Source organism: Calypte anna, chromosome 5A (assembly GCF_003957555.1).
Source record: "Calypte anna isolate BGI_N300 chromosome 5A, bCalAnn1_v1.p, whole genome shotgun sequence".
Taxonomy (NCBI): domain Eukaryota; kingdom Metazoa; phylum Chordata; class Aves; order Apodiformes; family Trochilidae; genus Calypte; species Calypte anna.
The window spans coordinates 42053643-42080787 of NC_044251.1; positions in this window are offsets into that span (position 1 = coordinate 42053643).

Here is a 27145-nt window from a genome sequence, read left to right on the forward strand (position 1 = left end):
ACCAGCGCTGAGCACAGGGGCAGAATCACCTCCCTGGACCTGCTGGTGACGCTGTTTCTGATACAGGCCAGGATGCCATTGGCCTTCTTGGCCACCTGGGCACACTGCTGGCTCATGTTCAGTTTCTTGTCAATCCAGACTCCCAGGTCCCTTTCTGCCTGGCTGCTCTCCAGCCACTCTGTCCCCAGCCTGTAGCGCTGCATGGGGTTGTTGTGGCCAAAGTGCAGGACCCGGCACTTGGCCTTGTTGAACCTCATCCCGTTGGAATTGGCCCAGCTCTCTAGTCTGTCCAGGTCCCTCTGCAGAGCCAGACAAGCTCCACATTCATCTTTGTGCTTCCTTTAGATGGGTTTCAGGCTTGGGACCTGGAGTCACATTGGGATGCAAAACTGGGATCAGTTCCCCTTGACTTTAGACTTCAGCAGAAAGGGAACATTCCAGCAGGGTGCAGGAAACACCTTTGTCTAGAGAAGCATTTTGAGGGACCTGTGAAAAGCTGGAGAAAGAATCTTTGAGCATCATTGCTCAAAAATCTCTTTGTTTTAAATAAGATTTGGAGCTCCCTGTTTCTCCAAATGGCTCCAATTTACCTGCTCACAACCCTATCTCCAAAAATAGAGCAATTTGATGCACAACAAAATAAATAAATCTCCTGCCACTGCCTTGGGCAGCCCAGATTTAATTAGCAGAAAATCCAAATGGAAATACATTCTTTTCCCCCTCTTTTGGAAACCTGCAAACAAATCCAGCTCTTGAGCCCCGTGCTGTGTGCAGGCACTGAGAGGCTACAAAGCAAAGTCCAGTCCTAAATTATCAGCTTTCCATAAAGTTGCAGGTACTTTTTCCTTCCCTTTTAATAGGAATTATGTTCCCTGGCACTGGTGCAGGATCCTTGCTCTGCTTGTCAAGCTGCAGAAGAAATCCAGAAGTTGCTGTAATGCATTGCCCTCTGAGCTTGCCAGCTGGCAGCTGGCTGTGCTGGAACTTTTTATTCTCTGAGTTTTCAGGGAGAAATGAAACCTGAGCCCTATGTCCTGCTTTCAGCTGTTCCTTCCAGTTACTCTTATTTTTTTTTTTCTTCAGATAGACCAAAAGTCAGCTTCCTCCTCTGCCTCTTTCCAAACCCACAGCACTTGGCATAGGACACAAACATTTCTGCTTCTGCCCCTAAGGATAATTAAACCACCATTACATTGATTTACAAATATAACTTTACCTCTCCTTTGAGGAGAAGATGGAAGAGTTGGGGCTTTTTTCTGCCTGGAGAAGAGAAGGCTGCAATGGGGAGACCTTAGAGCACCTTCCAGTGCCTGAAGGGGCTCCAGGAAAGCTGGGGAGGGACTGGGGACAAGGGCAGGGAGGGATGGGATGAGGGGGAAGGGTTTCCAGATGGAAGAGAGATGAGATGTGAGGAAGAAATAGTTTGTTGTGAGGGTGCTGAGCCCCTGTGCCAGGTTTCCCAGAGAAGCTGTGGCTGCCCCATCCCTGGCAGTGTCTCAGCCCAGGTTGGATGGGGCTTGGAGCAACCTGGGCTGGTGGGAGGTGTCCCTGACCATGGCAGGGGGTGGGGATGGAGGAGCTTTAAGGTCCCTTCCCAGTCCAAAGGATTCTATGATATAGGGCAGGGGTTTGGGCAGAGGCCCAAGGAACTTTTGTTCATGTCTGAGGGCTCCATAAATGCTGGATGAGGTTGTTCAAGCCCATAGAGGTCATGGAAGGTCAGAGCAGCAGAACCATTACCTGTAGCAGGCATGGAGTGCACAGACCCGTGGCAGAGGCAAAATAATCCCAGACATGGGTAAGAAATAGGAATGGTGACTGTTGCTAAGAAAAATCCTCTTTTCTACAGCACTGCATTTTTCTCTGTTCCATTGCCTGCCTCTGCCCTTCACTGTTTTATTTACATAGATCTGCATCCTTTTTTTTTTTTTCTTTTCTTTTCTCTCCTTTCTATATTGCTGAAGGAATTGTAAGGAATTGTCCAACAAAGCTCCTCAGAGGGCCAGCATTTGAATTCTGGGCACAAAGAAGTCATTACTTGGCTGCCCTGTCCATTTGTCATTATATGAAATGCACCCTGACTCCTCTGTAAAAGCTACAAAAAGCCATCTGCTCATATTAGTCTTTCTCTTTCCTCTCACTCTCAGGCTCTACGTCTTTATTATGTTCTCTGAAGAGAATCACAGGCTAAATGTTTGAGGCAGGTAAAAAAGAATCTCTTTTCTTTGAAGAAGATCTGGGTGGATCTTCCTTTGTCATTTGCCAGGAGGGGAATTTAATTCATCAAGGAGGTGAAAAAAAAAATAATGCTAAAATAACTCCCTCCTGTTGCTCATCTGGGGTGAAGGTTGAAACTCCCCAGGTCTTGAAGCCCAGGAGATGAGATCCTGGTTTGAGGTACAGGAACTGGGAGGGAAAAGGGGAACTTCAGGAATGCAGAGACTGCTCAGACTTTGACTTCTTTAAGTGCTGGCATGAAGAGATGTTGAATTTGCTCTTTCCAGCAGAACATTGCCCCATGAAGAGGCAGGAGCTGAGTGTCTGGGCACTGGAGAGGAGAAGCTGCAATGGGGAGACCTTAGAGCACCTTCCAGTGCCTGAAGGGGCTCCAGGAAAGCTGGGGAGGGACTGGGGACAAGGGCAGGGAGGGATGGGATGAGGGGGAAGGGGTTCCAGATGGAAGAGAGATGAGATGTGAGGAAGAAATAGTTTGGTGTGAGGGTGCTGAGCCCCTGTGCCAGGTTTCCCAGAGCATCTGTGGCTGCCCCATCCCTGGCAGTGTCTCAGCCCAGGTTGGATGGGGCTTGGAGCAACCTGGGCTGGTGGGAGGTGTCCCTGACCATGGCAGGGGGTGGGAATGGAGGAGCTTTAAGGTCCCTCCCAACCCAAACCAGTTTGTGGCTTTATAAGAGGACTCCAGCTTTCCTAATTTTAAGCAATAAGAAGGTGTTTGGGTTTTGAGGGCTTTTCTGTGGTACAGAAACCCTTTTCTCAGGACTCATGTAATTGCTGTCACCGAGGGTGTTTTCCAGCTCAGAAGTGAGCTGCTGAATCAAGGAGATCCATATTGCCCATGGAACAGCTACCAAGAAGAACTCATTAGGAATTTATACAAAAAACTGATTGCTTTTAAATATTTTCCCCATTTTTTCCCCATCACTCACCACAAAAGCTTTCCTTGCAGAGACCTGGTGAAAATTCTCTTGTGTTTGTTAACCAAGTGGATCTGCTGAGAGCCTTGGGGGTGGAGAGGAAGGGTCCAGAGATGGCTGCATAGACCCAGGTTCAGTGGGAAGATTCCCCTTGTCCTGGGTGTTGACCTGTGAGCCTGGCAGAAGGCTTTGCAAGTCCCCATAACTCTGTAATCACTCATACTCCAGCAACATTGGGTCTTTTCTTTTACTTATTTATTATTATTATTATTATTTTATTTGTTATTTTCTTTTTCTTTTTTTTTTTCCCCCTCCCTGGGCTCACTACAGATTGTGGTAAAATGGGAATAAACCCTTAGAAGATCCTTTTTTACTCATTATTCCTCAGGAAACTGAGCTGGGTGGTTACTTCCACTTCTTGCATGTTTTCCAGCAATGATTCTCAGGCTGTAAAAATCCTTTGCTGGCAGAAATTGGGTGCTGAAGGGGTTGGCTCAAACTTTCCATCTGTTGTCCACGAGACCTCAGGCCATCATTTTCCTGGTAGTAAAATATGTTGGTGGCAGTTCTTTGGCATTTAAGTTGATTAAGCCAGGCTGGCTGTATTACTAAGCATTTTTTTTCCTCCAAAATAAGATGGATGCATGTAAGTAGCCCTTTAAAAATGGTCCTGGGAACCAGGGCTGGGAATTGTTTGGAAGACTGATAAAGTCTCTGGGCAGAGCCAGAGGAATCATGGCTGGGTAGGGCATTTGCACAGGTCATTTGCTGAGCCATGAGGGTCTTGTGTATTATTTGAGCTGAATAAACACTGGGATAAATTACATTTCTACAGACACAAGTGCATGCATCCATTTTTTTTTTCCCCTCTAATACATTGTGTGAGATTCTCAGTGGATTAAATCTCTGTGATTTCTTTAAACTCGGTGAGGAATCAACTTATTTCCTGCTCTTCAGTGCAAAAGCACCTCAGGGGAAGGAAATTGTATGTTTCTCAGCAATAATATTACCTCCTGTCTTGGCTCAAACCTTCTGTCTGATTTTCACTGGAGAGGTGAGAGGCCCAACTTGATTGTTGCTGTGCAATAACATCATTATAACACAGAAATCAAGTGGGTGTCACTCCGGGGATAACACTTCTAAACTGGAAAAAACCACTGCCTGAACCACTATTTTTCTCCTTGTCTTTCCTACTCACACCTAATTCTGGGGATGGGGAAACTTTCTAGTCTGTTCTATGGAGTGAAGCCGAAAAAGGCCAAACAAAACTGTTTAGAGACAGAGTTTGAGTCTTTAAACAGCAAAGGGATTTATTTTCGGATCCGGGGAACCCCCCCAGCTTGCGCCGGACAAAGAGTTCCAAGGGTTAAGGGAAAAGGGGTTAGGGTATTTATACAGTAAAAGGGGGAGGTTACAACAATACTACATTCTCAGTTCTTGCTGACTTCATTAGGTTGTTACAAAGCAATATTGTTACAAGACCCCAGCCATAATTTCTTCTTCTCCCTTGGTGATGATATCTTTATAGTCTTCTGGTGCGGATGTTCACATCCTTTAGTGTCCAGCTGGCCTTGGCAGTACCTTGCTTTTAGAACAAGACTTGTTTTAAGAAAAGAGTTACAGAAGAAAAGACTTACACTTTAATTATTTGCTAGCTAGAAATGAATCCCGTTAGGACCTTGTATTGGTTACATTGTTCTAGTAGAAAAATGCCATGTCTCAGCTGCTTTGTATGGGAAAGTGAAATGTCTCGGCTGCTTTGTTAGCTTCTTTCTCAGTTTAACCCTGAATTATTAGTAGTTATGAACACAAATTCATTAGCATATATTACAAGTCTTAATTTTTCATTAAGTAATTCACATAAACAGCTTGGCCTGATCCACTCTCTTCTTCAGGAGAAACAGTCCCTCTGGCAAATAATAATTCAAGATAATATTTTTTTTTGCTGAGCCATCGATTTTTGGATCTTAGGACACAGACCTGAAGAGATTCAGGTCAGCAGCATTGGGGTGAGTTTGTCTTTTAGAGTGTTTCGTGTCCAGGGAAAGGTTTGTGCAGTTTTAGGGAAGTTGTTTCCTCAAAAAATAGGACATGCCAAAACTGAGAAGGAAATTTAAGTCTCTTGATCCCCAGATCCTTTCTTACTCCCCCAAAGATGTTTATTAAAATGAATGACTACAAATTGCTTCTCTAAGTCTAAAGCAGTGATTTTATAAATTACTACTTCTCTAAGTCTAAGGCTGTGATTTATTTTGTTTTATTCCAATTAATCTTCCAAATTATTTACATTTTCCCTTTTTCTTCCTTTTTTCCCCCCTCTCCATCACATCTGGAGAATTATCCACACCAAACATTCTTAGTTTAAGCAAAGGGTGGAGGCTCCTCATCTCCCTCTAGAAGCATTTTACTAAGTGGTGTATCTGGGATGGAAACTCCTGAGTATCCCTGGATACCAGATCTTGTGGCATCCCATTGTGCCAAGGAGCAGCAGGCTGGCAGCAAAGATGTCACAGAAATGACAGAAAAGGTCTCAGGCCTCATGGGGGATGAGTCCCATGGGATCATCACCTCTCCCTATGGGGCACTTCCCTGACTTCATTTCTCCCAAGCTTTGTGTAACCCTGAGGTGCATGGCAGGAAAAAAAAAACAAACCAAAAAGGAAAAACAGAAATCTAGAGAATGCTAAAAATGATGTATTTGTCATTCTAAATGGTGCTAATATTCCTGGAAAGGGAGTAACTCACCCTCATTTCTTCTCACAGTGCTTTTGCCATGATGCCATCAACTGATCAGGTCAAGGGAGGTGAGAATCCCCCTCTGCTCCCCTCTGGTGAGACCCCCCTGCAGTTCTGGGTCCAGTTCTGGGATCTCCAAACCCAGAAGGAGATGGAAGTGTTGGAGTGAGTCCAGAGGAGGCCCTGGAGCTGCTGGGAGGGCTGGAGCAGCTCTGCTCTGGAGCCAGGCTGAGAGAGTTGGGGGTGTTGAGGCTGGAGAAGAGAAGGCTGCAATGGGGAGACCTTAGAGCACCTTCCAGTGCCTGAAGGGGCTCCAGGAAAGCTGGGGAGGGACTGGGGACAAGGGCAGGGAGGGATGGGATGAGGGGGAAGGGTTTCCAGATGGAAGAGAGATGAGATGTGAGGAAGAAATAGTTTGGTGTGAGGGTGCTGAGCCCCTGTGCCAGGTTTCCCAGAGCATCTGTGGCTGCCCCATCCCTGGCAGTGTCTCAGCCCAGGTTGGATGGGGCTTGGAGCAACCTGGGCTGGTGGGAGGTGTCCCTGACCATGGCAGGGGGTGGGAATGGAGGAGCTTTAAGGTCCCTCCCAGTCCATACCAGTCTGGGATTCTCTGATCCAATGCCCAAGCTGGGTGGCTGGGAGCAGAGCTCTGTCCCAGCTCGATGACTTTTGATCTCCTCCCCAGGGCTGAACCCCTGACCCCTCCCAGGGCTCTGGTCCCCAGGTTAGGAGAGCACAATCTGTTCTTCTTTGAGGAAAGACACAAACACAAACCCTCTGATTTGGCAGGGCAGAGAGCTGTGCAGGGCAAAAGCCCTTGGAGATGTGAGAAAAGCTTTTTGGGCTTTGGATTTGTCAAGAGAAGTGTCTGTAATATCTGCAGGCTATGCTGGTGCACTCCTCTCCCAGGGGCTGAAATCAATACCTGCTCCTGCTCTGCATAATTATTCCCCTTACTGCCACGTAACCAATTGGGCATCTGCTTGCAGGAGTGCTTCACAGCCTTACAGAATGTGTGTCTGCTTGCAGGCATTGAAGCTTAAGGAAAAAAAATATCCAGCAAAGCCTCTGGAACTTGATTTATGAGTCAAGCTGAGTCTGCAGAGTCCTTTTAGAGATATTAGATATCTGTGATATGACTTTTTTTCCTGTAAAAAGCTGAGAAGTATTTTAAAAGTCCTGTTATCTTCCCGAATAACAGAATTGAAGCACAGCTTGGTGTAGTTGAAGGCATTTACCTCAATCAAACTATTTGGAAAATTTGTAGAGGTGGTATTTTTGCCTTCCCTTTCCCCTTTCCTTTCCTTTCCTTTCCTTTCCTTTCCCTTTCCTTTCCTTTCTTTCCTTTCCTTCCTTTCCTTCCTTTCCTTTCCCTTTCCTTTCCTTTCCTTTCCTTTCCTTTCCTTTCCTTTCCTTTCCTTTCCTTTCCTTTTTCCTTTCCTTTCCTTCTTTCTTTCCTTTCCTTTCCTTTCCTTTCCTTTCCTTTCCTTTCCTTTCCTTTCCTTTCCTTTCCTTTCCTTTCCTTTCCTTTCCTTTTCCTTTCCTTTCCTTTTTCCTTTCCTTTCCTTTCCTTTCCTTTCCTTCCTTTCCTTTCCTTTCCTTTCCTTTCCTTTCCTTTCCTTTCCTTTCCTTTCCTTCCTTCTTTCCTTTTCCTTTCCTTTCCTTCCTTTCCTTTCCTTTCCTTTCCTTTCCTTTCTTTCCTTTCCTTTCCTTTCCTTTCCTTTCCTTTCCTTTCCTTTCCTTTCCTTTCCTTCCTTTCCTTTCCTTTCCTTTCCTTTCCTTTCCTTTCCTTTTTCCTTTCCTTTCCTTTCTTTCCTTTCCTTTCCTTTTCCTTTCCTTTCCTTTCCTTTCCTTTCCTTTCCTTTCCTTTTCCTTTCCTTTCCTTTCCTTTCCTTTCCTTCCTTTCCTTTCCTTCCTTTCCTTTCCCTTTCCTTTCCTTTCCTTTCCTTTCCTTTCCTTTCCTTTCCTTTCCTTTCCTTCCTTTTCCTTTCCTTTCCTTTCCTTTCCTTTCCTTTCCTTTCCTTTCCTTCCTTTCCTCTTCCTTTCCTTTCCTTCCTTTCCTTTCCTTTCCTTTCCTTTCCTTTCCTTTCCTTTCCTTTCCTTTCCTTTCTTTCCTTTCCTTTCCTTTCCCCTTTCCTTTCCTTTCCTTTCCTTTCCTTTCCTTTTCCTTTCCTTTCCTTTCCTTTCCTTTCCTTCCTTCCTTTCCTTTCCTTTCTTTCCTCTTTCCTTTCCTTTCCTTTCCTTTCCTTTCCTTTCCTTTCCTTTCCTTTCCTCTTTCCTTTCCTTTCCTTTCCTTTCCTTTCCTTTCCTTTCCTTTCCTTTCCTTTCCTTTCCTTTCCTTTCCTTTCCTTTTCCTTTCCTTTCCTTTCCTTTCCCCTCTCCTTTCCCCTCTCCTTTCTCCTCTCCATTCTCCCTTCCTCCTTTTCCTTTCATTTCCCTTTCCCTTTCCTTTCCTTTTTCCTCTCTGACAGTGGGTAAGAAAAACAACTTTTTGTGAGCTGCATCAGAAAATCAGGTGACAAGAAACAAATCTTATAAAACCAAATATTCTGTGAGCAATGTGAGTGAGTAAGGAGAAGCTGCAGTCCCTGGGAGTGCCAAAGCTCTGGGTTTACCTCCCCAAGAGGTTGAAAAATACGCCAGGGTGAGATTAAAAAAAATAAATCATGTCCTTGGAGGGGAGTTGCTCTTGTTTAAGGAATGCAGACTTGTGGGTTTGAAGTAGAGTTAGCTGGTGCTTGGTTGGCTTTGCATTAATCTGCTTTTTATGGCTGGGTTTCTACAGAGCAGACAGCACCACTGATACTTACCTGGTTGTATATAAAATGGAGCAACTCTTCTTCATTCAGGAGAGCTAGAGCAGATGTCTTGTGGCAGGTAGCTTTTGGAGAGAGGGGTGCATTTTGTTTTTTCTCTCTGCTGGCTGTTTCCCTGGGTCAGGTCATCCTCTGCTTCCCTCCCTGCATCCTGCACCCCATTTCCATCACCCCCACTGCAAAGCTGCTGCTGGGGGAGAGCAGGAAAGATGCAAAACTCCTGAAACTGCAGGAGAAGAGGTTCAGGCTGGAGCTGAGGAAGAAGTTCTTCAGCAGGAGGGTGCTGAGACTCTGGAACAGATTGCCCAGAGAAGCTGTGGCTGCCCCCTCCCTGGAGGTGTTCAAGGCCAGGTTGGATGAGGCTTGGAGCAACCTGGGCTGGATGAGAGGTGTCCCTGGGCATGGCAGGGAGCTTGGAGGAGATGAGTTCTCAGCTCCCTCCCAACCTCACCCATTCCATGATTCTACAAGATGTCCTTGGAGCTAAAATCCTCCCTGAAGTTTCCCACTTGGCTCTGTTCTGCCCCAGGAAGGGATCACTCAAGGGTTTTTCCATCTTCCCTGATGAATCCCTTGGTCTGTGGGGCAGGAGAAGTGTGTGGTACTCACTGCGTTCCTTAAGGCTCAGCTCCTATTTAATCTGTGCTGTAAAAATCAAAAGCTTTGGTTTGGGTCAAGGGGAAAAACATTTTCTCTGGGCTCTGCTGGACCAGGGACCTCAGAGAAGATGACTTGGAATCTCTTCTTTTGCTGGAAGCACTTCTGCAGCCCTGGCCCAGTTTGCTTCTCATCTCCCTGCACTTCTTCCAGTAGCTTGCTTTGCTCAAAAGCTTCCCATCCCCTCAACTTACTGCATAATGAAAGAAAACATTTTGTAAAATGCTTTCTGAATTTCCAAACCTTTTATCTTGCACTCAGGCAAGCTGTTAAACTCATTCAGAGGAGTGGAAATTGTGAAAGCAGGCATTATGCTTGCCAATATAAAAAAATTAGGACGCACTTCAAAGAGGAAGGGAATTTACCTTCAGACTCCAGGGAAATTCCACTGAAGTTGGGGTATTATTAGATAATTCAAGTTTCCTTCACTCAGAAGCATCCATCCAAATGCTCAACAAACTTGAATCACTTGCTGCCCTGCTGGGCAAGGAGATCCCAGAGAAACTCCTCAAGGGGAATTAATGATTTCATCTCCTGGGCACAGCAGAGGTGCCAGGGTTGGGCATGTGAAGCAGCAGCACCCACCCTCACCCTGTCCCCAGGTATCAGCAGACAAGAGCAGCCACCTTAGGGCTGCCAGGTCCATCCCAGTCTGATGGAAACATTGCTCCTTCCACATGGGGCAGGAGGAGAGCAAGACCTGCTGCAGTTTTCCTGCCTCAGTGTCCTTATTGCTCCAGCAAGGGGAGAAGAAAGGCAGGAGGGAATCCAGTGTCAAACATAAGAAGAAGAGGTCTAATTTCTTGAGCCAACCAAAGCATTTCAAATCTGACAGTATTTATTCTTTTTAAGAGGCCTCTTCCCTCACCTTGATATTTTGGTTGGAGACTGCAGAGGCACTGCCCATGTTTCATGGTTAAATAAGGGATTAAATATCCTGCTGATGACCTGGAAAGGAGCCAGTGATGATTTTTCACCATCAGTCCATTTGGAAATCTCAAGGCAAAGAAATATCTCTGTAGTGATGCTATTGACTGCTGGGACTGGGGGCAAACATCCTGCATGATCTTCCTTCCTTGGGGCCGGACACAAGGAGCTCAGTACCCATGAAGTCAGTGGAAAGATGCTCTGATGGAAATAATTGTGTATTTATTTGGTGCTCTTTTTTATTTTGCAGAAAACATCGAGAAGGTGAAAGGGATGTTTTTGGTTGTGGAGGGAGAAGTTATCTGATCACCAACTACAGCCTGGAGAAGAGGAGGCTCCCAGGTGAGCTCAGAGCAACCTTCCAATATCTGAAGGGGCTACAAGAAAGCTGGGGGAGAGCTTTGGACATGGGGGGGTAGGGAGAGGACAAGGGAAATGGGTTAAAACTTGGAGAGAGGAGATTAAGTTGGATATTAGGATGAAATTGTTTCTTAGGAGGGTGGTGGAACATTGGAACAGGTTTCCCAGAGAAGCTGTGGCTGCCCCATCCCTGGCAGTGTCTCAGCCCAGGTTGGATGGGGCTTGGAGCAACCTGGGCTGGTGGGAGGTGTCCCTGACCATGGCAGGGGGTGGCACTGGGTGGGATTTAAGGTCCCTTCCCATCCAAACCAGTCTGGGATTCTCTGCTTCTACTGAGAGCTTATCTCTGAGGAAATGCCACCTCAGCTCCAGGCAGCAGTCATCTGGAGGAGGTTCAGGGCTGTGCCCTGCACGTGGTACCTGGGGAGGGATGGGTGAGAATCCTGCTCAAAACCTGCTGAGCTCTGTTTCCTTGGTGAGGAGCAGAAAGTGTGTCAGTGGTACTGGGGAGGAAGTAAGCTGGGGTTGCTTGGTCTCTGGTTTCTTTTCTGAGCCTCCCTTTAGAGAGCTTTAGGAGAGATTACACTTTATAAGTGGAGGTCTGTCTTTGGGGCATCTTTTTCCTCAAGTTCTCAGTCAATCCTGTCTTAGTGAAGCATTGCTAAAGATAAAACACTTTACAGAGGAGCAAAGATTTCCATTTAAGAGATTTGACCTTTTTTAAATCCTGTTTGGTAGGTAGGTAATCTTCACTAAAGCTTTCTGAAACCAATGGGAGGGTTTAAGCCAGTTACTTCCAGGAAACCATGGCAAGAGTTGACTTGAAGCAGAGGAATCAATAGCTGCAGAGTCCTTAAGCTGAAGAAAAACCCACTGCACCTCCCTATTTACCAAAACTGGCTTTTCTCTTCCCAGCAGGACATTCCCCAGCACTTCAAGCTCAACACATCATGGTGTGAAGGGACATTTGGAGAGCACAAGAGGTTTGGGGCCATTGGTGGCCTTTGGGTGGCCACCAACCCATCAATGACTGCAGCTACTCCTTTGCCACGAAGAGCTGAGCCATGACTGCTGAGACCATCACCTTCTGCTGCATGGATCCTTTGAGGACTTGTGAAAATATCCTTTGGCTTTGTGAAATAATGATCCTTTGAGTCTGAGTAATGAAAAGGATCCTTTCAGTTCCTGAAATACTGGGCAGGCGGGAGCGTAATCCGCTCGGATTTTGGTCTCCTGCTCCCTGCCATGTGGACGTGTGTGTGCTGCTGGGGTTGTTTGACAACTTCATCTTTCTCCAGCTGTAAGGACAAAGAAACCTGAGAAGTTTAATCCTCTACAGGCTGGGTAGCTGCTCTCTCTCCTCCCTACCCATCTGATTTTCTCGGCGTGTGTGAGCAGCGGGGCTGAGCCAGGAGCAAAGTTCCAACCTGAGAGAGGAGGGAAAAACCTGTTTGCTGAGCTCAGGAGCATTGTGTTGGCTGCTCTCTCCATAACTTCCTCAAAGGATGAAACCCACAAGGCTGCCATGCTTGGCTGGGTTTGAAATTAGTTCCTGTCATCCTTTTCTCCTGCCTGACTTCTCTCTGAACTCATCTCACCAGCTTCTCCTCTCCCTGCACTGAAAGTCCATTAAATCCACACACAGCACATCTCTACTAACTTTTTATTTTCTTGTTTCTCTTTTTTATTCTTTTATTTTTATTGTGGAAATTCTTGGAGCACCCTTCAAGGTAGCATTCAAGCTATTTATTTCATTATCTGGGGAGCTGAGTTCATTTCAGCCGAATTTCCAGTGAGTCAAATTCTTGTTTTAAATCAATCCAAAGAGCCCGACTACTTCTATGCCTTACAACTCTCTTTTCAGATGTAATTAATTCTTAAAGTGTTCATAACTTCAGAGCCAATAAAGAAGTCGTTGTCCTTTCTTTTTAATTACTTTTGGAGAAGTAGCTCTTGTCTCTCTGAGACTGCCACAGCTCTGCCAGATCACTCATTTCCCAGTTTAAAAGGAATTTTTCAACCTAAATAATTCAAATTACTTCTCCCATTAATAGTGAAGACTGGAATCATTGCTGGCTTGTACAAACCCAGCTTTTCTATTTGGATTTGAGGCTGTATCAGGCAGCTGCTACACGAGACTCACAGCTGTGCCTCCTGTGCCCTCTTTGGGGCCCATTTCCCATTTTTTTATTCCTAAAACTGCACTGAGAGTTTCGCAAAGGTTTGGGGGTTTTTTTCCTTCTTCTTCTTTTTTTTTTTTTTTTTTTTTTCCTTTTTTTCTTTTCTTCTTTTTTGGCACTTATCTCCTTGGGACAGTTTTAAAGTTTGCATTTGGAGAGGGGTGGAGAAGACTTTCCTCAGAGCTTCCCCAATAGCTTGGATAACTCCCCCTCTGTCTGCTTCTATGTGCTTCCAAAATGCAGCTACAGTAGAAACTTCTTAAGAGCAGCACAGATATCTGAAGAGATTTATTTAGTTTGGGGCTTCAGTTGTTTGTTTGTTTATTTCTTTTTTTTTTTTAGCTAATTATAGTTCATGCCTTATTTAAATTGCTGCCTTAAAATAAATACATATAAAAGATCCTCTGATGTGAGGAGGATGCTCACCCTTATGGAAATACTGTGAAAGAAATTGTCTTTGTTTTTCAGCTTATCATTCCTAGTGCATTTACCATGTGGCTTGAAATATTTTTATTAAATATGATCTAAAATGTACTTATTTGAACAACCAACAGTAATGTGTGCACATCCCTGGCATAAAAAGGAATAATGTAGAGAATTAAAGCAACCCAGGAGCTCCAGAAGCTGTATTTCAGAGTGTGCATAAGCACATTTAGATTTTTATGGGCAGCAATATCATCTTTTGGGCCACTTGAGACTTGCCCTATGGTGGCAGCAGCAAAGTCCTGGGAGCTTTCGTTTGGTGTGAGATAAATCTAACAAAACCTTGTAAATGAAGGGAAGCATCTCCCCTCCCAGTTCATAAGCAGAATAATCCTCTGCAAGTTGCATGGGTAGAAAGTAATTGTCAACATCTTTTAGAATCCTCTGAAATGCAGGCAAATTTCTGCCCTTTTGTGGTAAGAATAAAATGTCACCATCTACCCAGCCACTTTTCTGCCTTTTAAACACTTTTGTCTGAGGCTTTTGTGCACTGTTCCCTTTCATGTGGAGAAATGGAAGAGCTTGGGAGGCTTGATGAGCCAACTAGAAGCTGATTTGCAGACTTATTTTAATTTCTATGTGGTTTTAAGATGCTCAGCTGGGTGTGGGAAGTAGGAAACCTTCTGCTTGGGGGGTTTCTTATTCTCTGAGTTTGTAAAGGGAAGGAAATTCATCTCATTATGTGCAATTCACACCTGCTGGGACAGCATGGAGCCTCTTCTTTTTTTTATTATTTTCTGTTACTATATTTGCTAAATTTCTTCCAGCTTTAACTAAGAGCAGGTGAAATGAAGCCCATGCAAACTTGCCAGAATAAGGAACTAACAACTTGGTTTATGAGATTAGTTTAACATGAAGGTCACAGGGATTACTCTTATTTTTCTTTGGTCTGTTTCTAGCCAAGAAACCAGTTGGCAAAATCCCACCTGGAATGACTTCTTTAGAGTCAGTAGATATCATGCTTGTGTCTGTCCTGACTGAGACATCAAGTAGATTGGGTGGAATCTTCAGAAGAGGAGAGCAAGGAGGCTGTGAAGGAGCAGGGGGAAAGTCTGAAGGGGGGAGGCTGAGGGACTGGGGGTGTTTAGAGGGGACTGCTGGGGGGGATCTTCTCACCATGAGTGACAGAGGAGAGCCCATGGCCTGAAGCTGCTCCAAGGGAGGTTTGGGTTGGATCTCAGGAAGCAATTCCTCATGGAGAGGGTGATCAGACCCTGGGATGGATGCCCAGGGTAGTGATGGAGTCACCATCCCTGGAGGTGTTTCAGGAGAGGCTGATGTAGCACTGAGTGCCATGGGGTGGTGACAGGTCACAGGCTGGGCTTGGGGACCTCAGAGCTCCCTTCCAGCCTCAATAATTCAGTGTGGGACATCAGCAGAGAATCATGGAGTCACCCAAGGGTTGGGGTTGGAAGGGACCTAAAAGGCCTTTCCAACCTCCAGCTCAGTCGTGAGGAACGCAGTGGGAAGGAGGAGGGGGATGTTCCAGCTTTTAATGAGACTGGAATGAAATGTGTGATCATAAATAGTCTGTGTTTAATTGCTGTTTTGCTGAGATCCAGACCAAACAGTGGTCATTAAAAATCTGTGCAAATTGAGCTCTCATCATTCACTGCTCAGAACAGAGTGTCTGGAGTGAGATAGGGAGTGATGTCATCTGTCCTCTTCCAAAATTAATTCTACAGAATGTGTTTTGTCTCCAGTAGACTAAGGCTTTAATTATACCATGTGGAGGTCTGACATTTCCTTTTTTCCCAGGGAATTTTGGAGGAGAAATTTCTGCAGGAAGAAACCAGGCTTGGAGCATGGAGCAGAAGATCCAGACAACTTGGTGTTCCACACATCACCTGCCTGGAAGAGAGGATGAGGATGCAGTGAAGGTGTTGGTAGAGTGACAGGGCCAAAAATGAGGACTACACAAAATAAAGAAGGGGAAAATGTCTGCATGGACTGGCTGATCTGCAGGGAGGGGAGAGCACCCACCCCAGAGGTGCTTGGTGATGAAGTTTCCTGACTCCAGATGGCAGAGAATTTGGCAGGGTGTCCTGTTGGCGTCCCATGGGGAGGTGGCCCAAAGGACCTTCTGGTCTGAAAGGAGCTGAGGGGGGTCCTCAGGTCCTCCTGGTGCCTTTTGGAGGAGAACAGTTTTCCATCCATGAGCTGTAGTTGTGTTTGGGCAAGGTTGAGCATCCCTTGCCTCTTCTTCTGGCTTGCTGTCAGTGGGTCTCTTGGTTAGTGCTTGCAAACCCCAGCAAGTCACAAATCCAGCCCTTTATTTTAATTTTTTACAACAACTTCTGCTTCTTTTTCTTTGCAGTGAGGGCTGAAGGAGTCAGGGATTCAGCAAACTTCATAATCTGCCTCTGGTGCCTGTTTCACCTCCCTGTCCAGGGTTGCAGAAGGATCAGAAGAATCAACAAACTCCTGGCCTGGGGACAACTGGTAGGATGGCTGAAATATTCTATAATATAGATAGGTCTATAATATAATAATCTGAGCCAGCAGTGACATTTGTTGAGTATTCTTTACATAATTAATGTGTGGGAAACCCCAACATCTGACTGCAAGGTCTTCACCAATCCTTCAAAAAATCAGACTTTGTGGGCAGATAGCCTGATTTATATTTTATTATTTAAAATGAAAGCTTACCTCAATTCTGTTTCATTCTACTGCATGAAATGCAGTGCGGTGTTAATTACTTCTTCAATTTTAAAATTCATTGTTTAAAAAATTATATATATATATATATATCCTTGTCCTGTCTCAGCAGCTGACAAGCAGCAGAGCCTATCCCAAGCTTTTAAAAGTAAAACTATTTCAAGCTCCTTTCTTTTTCTTTTGAAGGAGGAACTTTGACAACAAACTGGGGGTCCTGGTAGACAAGAGGATGACCATGAGCCAGCAATGTGCCCTTGTGGCCAAGAAGGCCAATGGCATCCTGGGGTGCATTAGAAAGGGTGTGGTTAGTAGGTCAAGAGAGGTTCTCCTCCCCCTCTATTCTGCATTGGTGAGGCCGCACCTGGAGTATTGTGTCCAGTTCTGGGCCCCTCAGTTCAAGAAGGACAGGGAAGTGCTTGAAAGAGTCCAGCGCAGAGCTACTAAGATGATGAAGGGAGTGGAACATCTCCCTTATGAGGAAAGGCTGAGGGAGCTGGGTCTCTTTAGTTTGGAGAAAAGGAGACTGAGGGGTGACCTCATCAATGTTTTCAAATATGTAAGGGGTGAGTGTCAGGGAGATGGAGTTAGGCTTTTCTCAGTGGTGACCAGTGATAGGACAAGGGGTAATGGGTGTAAATTGGAGCACAGGAGGTTCAAGTTGAATATTCGAAAAAATGTTTTTCCTGTAAGGGTGACAGAGCCCTGGAACAGGCTGCCCAGGGGGGTCGTGGAGTCTCCTTCACTGGAGACATTCAAAACCCACCTGGACACGTTCCTATGTGATGTACTCTAGGTGGCCCTGCTCTGGCAGGGGGGGTTGGACTAGATGATCTTTCGAGGTCCCTTCCAACCCCAAGGATTCTGTAGAGGTCCTGGAACAGGTCCAAAGGAGGGCAAGCAGGCTGGTGAAGGGACTCGAGCACAGGCCCTGTGAGGAGAGGCTGAGAGAGCTGGGGCTGTTCAGCCTGAAGAAGAGGAGGCTCAGGGGAGACCTCATTGCTGTCTACAACTACCTGAAAGGAGGCTGTAGCGAGGTGGGAACTGGACTCTTTTCACAGACGACCTTCAACAAGACAAGAGGACACAGTCTTAAGTTGTGCCAGGGGAGGTTTAGGTTAGATATTAGAAAGAATTTCTTCACGGAGAGGGTGATCAGGCTATGGAATGGACTGCCCGGTGAGGTGGGAGATTCTCCGTCCCTGGAGACATTTAAAAAAAGACTGGATGTGGCACTCAGTGCCATGGTCTAGCAACTGCTCCGGTGGGTCAAGGGTTGGACTAGATGATCTCTGAGGTCCCTTCCAACCCGGCTAATTCTGTGATTCTATGATTCTATGATTCTATGATTCTATGAAAGTGCAGGTGATGGGGTGTCCCAAGGAGTGGTGAAAGGGAAAATCTCTCTCACTTTAAGGATCCTCTCACCATCTTCCATCCTTGTAGATTTTGTTTCCAAGCAAATCCCCAAAACAAAACAGATGTTTTTTTGTAACTCAGCTGATTTAATGCTCTGAGGAAGCAGAACTCAAGTTCCAGGGAATGAGAAATTATGACTATTGCAATACCAGGTTTTTTTTCCTTTTAACTCCATACCCTGCACTCAATTGTCCAATAACACTGCAGGCAGGCTGAATAATTCAGTCCCATCTTTTTTTTTCTGATGTTGGAAGGCTTTTCAGATGGATTGATTCTTATCTTCTGCTACAGTCATTAAGGAGTCATTTAAAACCCACACAGCCTTCCTGACAGCTCTGTGTCTCCTGAAGGATGAAACTATGAGGAGATAAATGCATTCTGTAAGTTTTTAGCCATGAATTCCGTATCAGAGGAGGGCAGCAGATAGGCATCTTTTAGATTAAAGCCCTTCATTAGCTCACATTTGGGTGAAGCTCATGTTGGGTCAGAATATTCTCAATACCCCTCAGTTTCAGTCACATCACAAGGATCTCTCTGTGTTACTGCTGGAGATTTGACCCTACTTTGGGTTGGGTTTGGGTTTTTTGTCACTTTCCATAGCTCAGGCTGTCGACAGAAAATTAAAATGGGATGCTGGAAACGTGCTGGTTTTCCTCCCAGGATGCCACGTGAATTTCCACTTTTAGAGATCTCTATTTTTTTGTCTCTCCCTGTGCTCCCTCATCAGTTGGGGCTGAGCAATCCCTTGGTTGTTGGTCAGATGGAAAGGGTGTGAGTGGTCAACACTGATCACCTGTCAAGCAGCAGAGATTTATAGACTGGTTTGGGTTGGAAGGACATTAAAAAATATTCATCCCCACCCCCTGCCATGGTCAGGGACACCTCCCACCAGCCCAGGTTGCTCCAAGCCCCATCCAACCTGGGCTGAGACACTGCCAGGGATGGGGCAGCCACAGCTTCTCTGGGAAACCTGGCACAGGGGCTCAGCACCCTCACAACAAACTATTTCACCTTAATGCCCAACCTAATTTCAGACAGTACTGGGATGGTGATTGCAGAGTGGATCTTTCTCCTCTCTTGCCTAAAAGGAAAATTTTACCGAAAAAGGAGGTAAAGTTACAGAGAAAAAAGAGATATTTTCTTTTATTGACTCATAGTTTTTAAAGAGGAAATGGCACAATGCAGAAATGTTTGAATTCCTTCCCACTTCAGGATATCCTGTGGGAGTGGATAGGCCAGGATATAACTGACCATTCCAAATATTCTTGGTTTCCAGCAAGATGCCCAAAAGAAACACTGCAGCTGGGGGTTGATTTCACAGGTGCTGAGTCCCCCTTTAGCCCTGCTGGGAACTGGGAGCAATTCCAGGTGTGATCACTGGGGAGAGATGCCAGTGCATCAGTTTTTATTTTTCTTACAAGGCCCAAGAGAAGGAGGGGAGGGTCTGAATGAGCTGAGCTACAATGAGATATCTTCCCCCACAATAAAAATACAGAGCTATTTTTCTAAGCTGAGCAGTTCTTCACTCCTGATCATGCTCAAATTATAAATGAGTAAGATAATGAGGGCTATTAAAATAATTCTTCACTGAGGTTAGTAGATGAAAAAGACAATTTAATGTTGACATGCACATCTCCAGGATTAATTCTGCAAGGTGCTAGGCGAGCTCTTCTCTTCCCAAGGCTGGCTTTCAGGATGCTCTTGTGCCACAGATTCCCTTGGAAAACCCAGCATCAGCTCCTCTCAGCTTGATTCTTCATGAAAGCATCATGTTCCTGAAATATTTAAGTTATTTAAATAAGTGCAGGGACACATTCTTACTCTGTGTCCTACTTAATGCAGCATTAGTGGATTGGTCACCTCCTGCTGCATGAATAATGGAACACAGAGATTCAGCAATGTTTACAAGAAGAAAAACAGAGCCTTGAGTTCTGCTGCTTGTCCCCTCTGGTACTTGTGAGTGGTCCCAACACCACTGGCTGTTCTTGGAGATGCTTTGGAGCCAGGCAAGAGCTACATCTTGACAAGAGTTTTTTCCAGAATAGAAATATGTATTTACCTGGTTTTAGACTGTCATTATTTTGTCTGGTTAGATATATTTTAAGTGATGCAGCTAGGGAGCTGGTCTAATTCCACTGACTTTGGCAGCTGGCTGTGCTTCAGAAACAGGGAAAGAAAATGTCTAGATACAGAACATAGGTTGGAAGTCCTTCATCCAATCTGTTTGGCAAACAGCTCAGGCTTCATTCTGTGTCTGTGGGCAGGAGGCTGAATTAGCAGCAGTCAGAGGAGAGGTGATGCATGTGGAGGGGACCTGTTTGTAGTGTTCTCATTCAAACTCAGCTGTCAAATTCCCAGAATCACTCTTTGGGTTTTTTGGACCATGTGAGGTCCAGCAGAGTGACAGTGACAATCACAGAACCCCAGAGTGTCAGGTGGGAAGGGCCCCCAAGACCCCTCTGCTCCAACCCTTCTCATCTTCTTGTTTCTCTGAGATGTCTCAGCACCCCCTGGAGCTGAGACTTCCAACTTTCCAGAGTGGGGGAATCCACCCCTTCCCCTGGGAGACCATTCCAAGCTCTGACTGTCCTCATGGGGAAACATTTTCCTCTGGTGTCCAATGGGAATCTGCCCAGGAGCAACTTGTGCCCATTGCCCCTTGTCTTGTCCATGGGACTCCTTGTCCATAGGGAGTCTCCAGCTGCTCTGGACCCCCCTTGAAGTCCTGGATCATGGGCAGGAGGTCTCCTCTAAACATCCTCTTCTTCAGGCTGAACAGACCCAGTTTTCTCAGCCTTTCTTCATCTGGCAGGTACTCCAGTCCTCTGATCATCCTCATGGCTCCTCTCTGCACAGGGGTTGAATGAAACTTTAACTAGACTTCAAAATAATTGCAGCAAGACATTGCACATAATTTCCAGATAGGTTTTCATCTTAGGTCTTGACCAGCTCAACAGAACTTGGCTTTTGGTTATAAAAAAGAAAACCCAACCCCTTTTTGATAATCATTTTTGCTGTTGTTTCTTGAAGAGGCTTGAAAAGCTGCAAACAAATAGCACTGGAAACCACAGAACTTTAAAGAAACGAAGTCCAGTCCAACCATTACCAACCAGCAGTGCCCAGGCCACCCCTGCCCCATGTCCCTCATCCCCACATCTCCAGGGCTCTGAAACCCCTCTAGGGATGATGGGGACTCCAGCCCTGCCCTGGGCAGCCTGTTCAGACACAAACAGGGAAAGCTTGAAAACAGGCTGAACTTGGTGCTCTTTCTGCATAGATTTGCTTTATAAGGGAGAAATGTTTAATTTGTTGGTTAAGATCTGTACTTTGCTAAGAGGCTGTCACCTCCCTGGAAGTGAAAAACGGAACCATTGGAGAAGCAGCTTTGTTGAAGTCTCCTCCAGAGCATCATTAATTAAAACCAAAACCTGGAAATAGCTCTGTGCCCTGAGGTTTTTTTTCACTTACAAACCCCTATGTTCAGTTCCTAATTCCTCTGAACGTAAACAGCCTCTTAGAGCAAGAAAATTTGTTTGACTCTCTGCTGCCCTCAGCACATCTGTGATTTTTCCTCTGCTGGAGAATCAGAGAAGCAAAGAATCATAGAATGGTTTAGGTTAGGAGGGACCTTCAAGATCATCTTGTTCCAACCCCATCCTGCCATGGTCAGGGACACCTCCCACCAGCCCAGGTTGCTCCAAGCCCCATCCAACCTGGGCTGAGACACTGCCAGGGATGGGGCAGCCACAGCTTCTCTGGGAAACCTGGCACAGGGGCTCAGCACCCTCACAACAAACTATTTCTTCCTAATGTGTAACCTAATCTCCCCTCTTCCACTTTAAATCCATTGAGATCTAAGAAGTCCCTTTCCAGCTTTCTTGTAGATCCCCTTCAGGTGCTGGAAGATATAAGATCTTCTATAAGATCTCCCTGGAGCCTCCTCTTCTCCAGGCTGAACAACCCAACTCTCAGCCTGTCTTCAGAGCATCCCTCTGATCATTTCAGTGGCTCTTCTTTGGACTTGCTCCAAGAGCTCTATGCCTTCTTTATGCTGGGGACTCCAGAACTGGACACAGAACTCCAGGTGGGGTCTCAGAAGAGTGGAGTAGAGGGTGGGGGAATCATCTGCTGGCCACATTCCCTTTGGTGCAGCCCAGGATGTTGTTGGTTTTCTGGGATGCAAGCACACCTTGAGTTTCTCATCAGCCATTACCCCAAAGTCCTTCTCCTCAGACCTGTTTCAACCCAGTCTCCACCCAGCTTGGATGGGGCAAAGGCAAAACAATGTGGGCTGAGAAAAGAAACTGGTGTCATAGGTGGGTGCTGGAAGTCTTTTAACTCCCAGATGTTTTTCTGTTTGTAGTGATGTGTGTAGTGTTTGCTAAGAACCAAACCTGATTTCATGTCTGCTCCTGGCAGAGCTGAGGTACCAACCAGCAGCATGTTTAAAGCAGTGAAGTGATGCTTGGATTCAGCTCCATCTGTGCCCATGGGGACTGAAGTGAAGTGCTGCTGTTCAGCTCCCATTTCAGTGGAATTTGCTGTGGGTGATGACTCCACATTTCTAAATTCTTGCCTGTTAGCTGCCAGGAGGAGCTGAGCAGAATTGGCTCCCAGGACTAACAAGTCTTGGTTTCTGCACAGTTAAGCAGACATTGAGCTAAAATGAAGTGGGGTCATAGAAAGGAGGTTTGTGTCTTGTTGTGGCTTCATGCATGACAACAACTTCAGCTACTCAAACAATTACAGCAATAAAATTAGATAAGCTACTTGGCAAACCTTTCCCAGCCTCGTTTCTGGCAGCTGTAACTTTCTTTTATTTCATTTTTGAGATGAAAATGTCTTAGAACTAAAAGGTGTGAACACCTTGGGAGAGAAGAGCTATGATTTTACTTCCCTCTGCCTTTCACACCAGGGAAAACCAGAGCAATGCCCAGCCAAAGGTGGGGAAGGCACTGGGAGGCTGAAGCCATCCTTGTCCAGCAGCTCCTGGGATGCAGCTGTGTAGGGGAGGAATCAGCATCTGATGAGTAAGTGAGAAGCTGTTACTTGTGCTCTGGGTGGTGAATAATAAACCCGATGATTCTTGTGTTTGCCACGAGAACAATCAGCTCACCCCCACCTGTTTCACTGTTAATTTATCCCTGATGGAAGTGACTGTGGTTCTGTCAGCTGCCTTCAAACGTGAGGAATGGGATTGCTGTGATTCCGGGGAGGGAACATCAGGGGGGGACTGGAGGGCAGAGAAGAGACTGTCAAACATCAGTTCTGCTCACTGATTCCCACTCACAGGTGTCCTCCAAAGCCTCTCTCCCCACTCCTGACTCTAACTTGTGTGGCTCCCAAACTTGTTTCTTTGTGTTGGTGCTGGCAGTGGGGCTGTTGTTAACAGTAATTAAAAGCAACCTGGGTTTAGTCACTCCTTGCCTGATGGTCTCCCCAGTTGGGATTCACCAACCCCACCATCACCAGTGGGATGGGCAGGAGGTGCCCAGGGGTCTCTGCAGAATAAACCAGAGCTGGGAACTGCATGGCCACAGAGCTGGGCATGGCTTAGAGCAGGCAGAGCCACACTGCTTGGTCTCCTTGAGCAAGCTTTCTGCAATAATTACTCATGCTTCTAAAACATAATCTGCCCTTGGGCTATGCCTCTCTCATGCTTCCTTTTCCTTTTCCCTACTGCTGTTGTTTTGGTTTTGTTTTCTGGTTTTTTTTTTAATACTTAATTTTGTGCAGGGCATCTCTGGCCTAATTTGACAACACAGCAACCTGGGTAGGCAGAGTTGTTCCTTGTGATTTAGCAGTGTTACAGTCAGCAACAAATTACCTTTTCTCCTCTGATCAATGTCTGCCTGCAGCTCCTGTCTCCTTTTCCAAGAGGTCAATGATTCTTATTTATCTCTCATTTTCAAACCTAGTGCAGAAAACAGACTTAGCCCTGCAACACTTAGGCTCAAGCCAGCAGAGGAACAACCTCCAAAGTGCAGGATGGGGGGGTCCAGGTGCCCCTGCCCCCTCCTTGTCACCATTGGAGCTCCCTAGAAATGAGCATCTTCTGCTCTTGGAGTGCAGCTGGCACCTCACCTGCCTGCTCAGGGCTCAGCTATAAGTTGTGGCTGAAAAATAAACAGTGCAATAAAACTCTAGGGGAAGATAAACAGCTTAAATGGTAAGGGCAGGGAGGGTGGGGAGTCATGGGGACCCCGGAGGGAGCTCTGCAGGCAGAGGAGGCAATGGGAAGAGCACTGAACCTGCTGGAGGTAAAAATAGTCATGGCAGAGCTTAGAAGATAAGGAAACTCAGAGGGTCAGACAGGGAGGAACCAGTTTGGCACAGCCAAAGTGAGTTTTCATGAGTTACCCACAGCCTGGGAGGCTGCAGGCTCCTGGGGACATGGTGGGGACACATGGGGTGGCACAGGTGTCCTCCTGTCCCACCCACAGCCATAAGAGACCCTTGAGGATTTCTTGCCATGGGTAAATTTGTCCAGTTGCTTTTTTCCCCCAAACTTTGTGTCCAGGGCCCTGCCCTGCTTGGACTCCCCCTTATTTTCATGCTGCTTCTGTTTGTTGCCTCATTATATGATATACTATATATTATATATTAGATTTATATTATATATTGTATATTATATATTATATATTAATTTTATATTAATTATATATTATATATTTTAATATATATTATATTATATATTAATTATATATTCCTGGAGACCCTACACTCAGCCAAGTGAGGGGTGTTACCACCTGAGGTGTACCTGGAGAAGGCTTTTCCTCTCCCAAACCTCCCACCTGCTTCTCTGGGATTACAGGAGAGGATGCAGATCTCCTGTAACATGGAAAAATGGCTCCTGGTTAAGTGCTGAAGAGGGTTTGGCTGCTGCAATAATGTGCAACACCAGCATATGGTAATTAGAGATAAGCAAACAGTTGAAATAAAGATCTCTTCAGTCATCCCCCCCTGTGCACCAGGCAATGGGAGGCACAGGAAGAAACAAGCTCAGAGACACAGGGTGTGAGCAGGTGATTCACTTGCCTTGTGTCTCTCCCTTGTCAGGTTCATTAGATTGTCATTAATTTACACCTGAATTACAGCAAAATACAGGGCTTCCCAAACACCCAGGGTTGTTTTGCAATGCTTGACAAGGAAGAAATGTTCCCAAAGTGAGCTCCCCTCCCTGGCAACATGAGGAAAGGACTGGCTTCATCCCCCATCCCAAAGCAATTTGATGACCCAGGTATTTCTTAAGCCTTTTTTAAAAATTGCATTTATAGAACCATAGAATGATGGAATGTCAGGTTGGAGGAGACCTCAGCCTGAGGTCCAACCCTTCTGATATTCTTCTTTATCTGAGATGTCTCAGCACCCCTTGGACCTGAGACTTCAAACTTTCCAGAGTGGGAGAATCCACCCCTTCCCCTGGGAGACCATTCCAAGCTCTGACTGTCTGAAACCTCCCAGCAGCCCAGGTTGCTCCAAGCCCCATCCAACCTGGGCTGAGACACTGCCAGGGATGGGGCAGCCACAGCTTCTCTGGGAAACCTGGCACAGGGGCTCAGCACCCTCACACCAAACTATTTCTTCCCAATATCTAACAAAAATCTCCCCTCTTCTAGCTGGAAAGCCTTCCCCCTCATCCCATCCCTCCATGCCCTTGTCCAAGTCCATCTCCAGCTTTTTGGACCTCCTTCAGGCACTGGAAGATGCTCTGACATCTCTCTGGAGCCTGGAGCCTTCTCTTCTCCAGGCTGAACCCCCCCAACCCTCTCAGCCTGGCTTCATAGGAGAGGTCAGCCCAGTTCATCCAGTCACTTACCCCTGTCTGCCTCTTTAGGTATGAAGGATCCAGGAAGATGATGGGGAAACCCTCAGCTCTTCCCCCAAACACTAACAGCTGTAGGAGCAGAGGTTTGTCACAGCTTCAGGACTGCCTTGGTTTCCATGCAGCCCTCAGCTGCTGCATGTAAAAAAGCCAATGCTGGCCATAAAATATTGGATGTCTGACTCCATCACAATGATCTCTGACAATTTAATAAGCATTCCTCCTCATGCTTCACAAGCTCTTTCATGGTTTTGACACCCAGCCTCGGGCAGGATGGATGACATGTGCTCCCAGGCCCTTTCCAAGAGGGAGTTGCAGTGGCTGGTACTGAGTCAGCCCCACTTCATCACTGGGGACTGATGCCTTGCAGCCCAGAACCTGAGGATAACCTTGTACTCCCTGACCCTTTATTTTGCCAGGAAACAAGACAGAGGATGTTACCACTGCCTCCTCCAGTGGCTGATGCATAATCCTTGATGGGACAGGGGTTTAATGACTGCAGGGCTGAACTGCAGGGGGAGGAAAGCTTTGTATCCTTCCCGTGTCAGCAGGGATGCACATAAGCTTTTAGATACTTACTTTCCTGAGGTCTGTGAGTGTATCTCCAGTGAATCTTAGAAGAAGGTTATCGTTTTTCTTGTTGTGTGGTGAGGGATATTGGCAAGGAGCTGATACATCTGTTTATTTTCTTCCTCATCTCGCAGGGCGCGCGTCGCACGGTGAACAAGAAGTGGCTGGAAAAGGGATGCTGTTATTTCCTCTTATCTCTGCCTGTGATTTTTGAGATGAGCTGACATGAGATTTAGTAAATATTCAGTTGAAAGGGAAGGGAAATGTTTTCTGCAAAGCTGCAGCTTTTGACTGGAGGAAAGGAAAAAAAAAAAAGTAAAAATTCAGAGATGTTTCTGATTTCTAGGGTAGCTTTGTTAAAAGAAGAGATGGGATGACTGTACCTGGCTGAAAACACCAGGCTGATATCCTTGATCACTACCTCAAGACAGTCTCTTAAGTCACATGTGGCAGCAAATTCCCTATCATAACTCCACCCCAGTTCCTTGATGATGTTTAAAAGGGAAATAAATATGTGACTGGCTGATAAACAGATAAATAACACAAGGAGCAGAGGGGAGATGGAATGGGTCAGGGCAGGACCACAGAAATGTAGTATTAGGGCCTGTTGGGATACTGGGTTAAAAAGTGTCTTGGTATTTATTAACCAGATCTCAGCCAAATGGTGCAAGGCAGCTCCACTGCTCTCAGAAAAAAAGTTAAAAGTAAAAGAAGTAGCTGGTAGCTAGAAGGATCCTGAGCTTCTGTGAGAAAGAAGGGTAAAAAATCTCTCTCACTGTGAAAAATAAAAGATTTAGGGCATTATGATATAGAGATTACAAAAAAACTGCTTGGAAAAGGAGTGGGTTGGCTGATGAGAAATAGGGACATGTGGTTATTCAACTCCAACACCACCTCTGGTGCTTGCTGGCCTGAGGGATGACTTCTGGGCACATGGGAGTCTGGGGAGAGAACAGAGAGCTTGGTTTCTACCAGCTGAAGCCTTGGTTCCCCATCCCATCTGCTGAAGCTCCGTGCAAAGTGTACAAGGATGAAGGGTCTCAAGAAAGAGAGCATCATTCTTGTACCCTGAGCATCAGTGTGTGGTGTGGGCAGATGATGTGTGGGAGCTGCAGGAGGAGCCTGGCTGAGGACACAGCTGCTCTGGGAAGAGGAGATGTTTGTGGATGAAAGGGGAACCTGGATTTCCAGCAGGAAAAGTGGTGACAATGCAGATCTATCCCAAGGGATGGCACCAGAGGAGCAGAGCTGTGGTTACTGCTCCTCCTCCATCCTCTGAAGCTTTTTGAGTCCATTCTTGCTTATTGGCACTGGGATTAGGATGAATGGGTGACTAGACACCAGCAAAACTTGGGATGAGAGTTT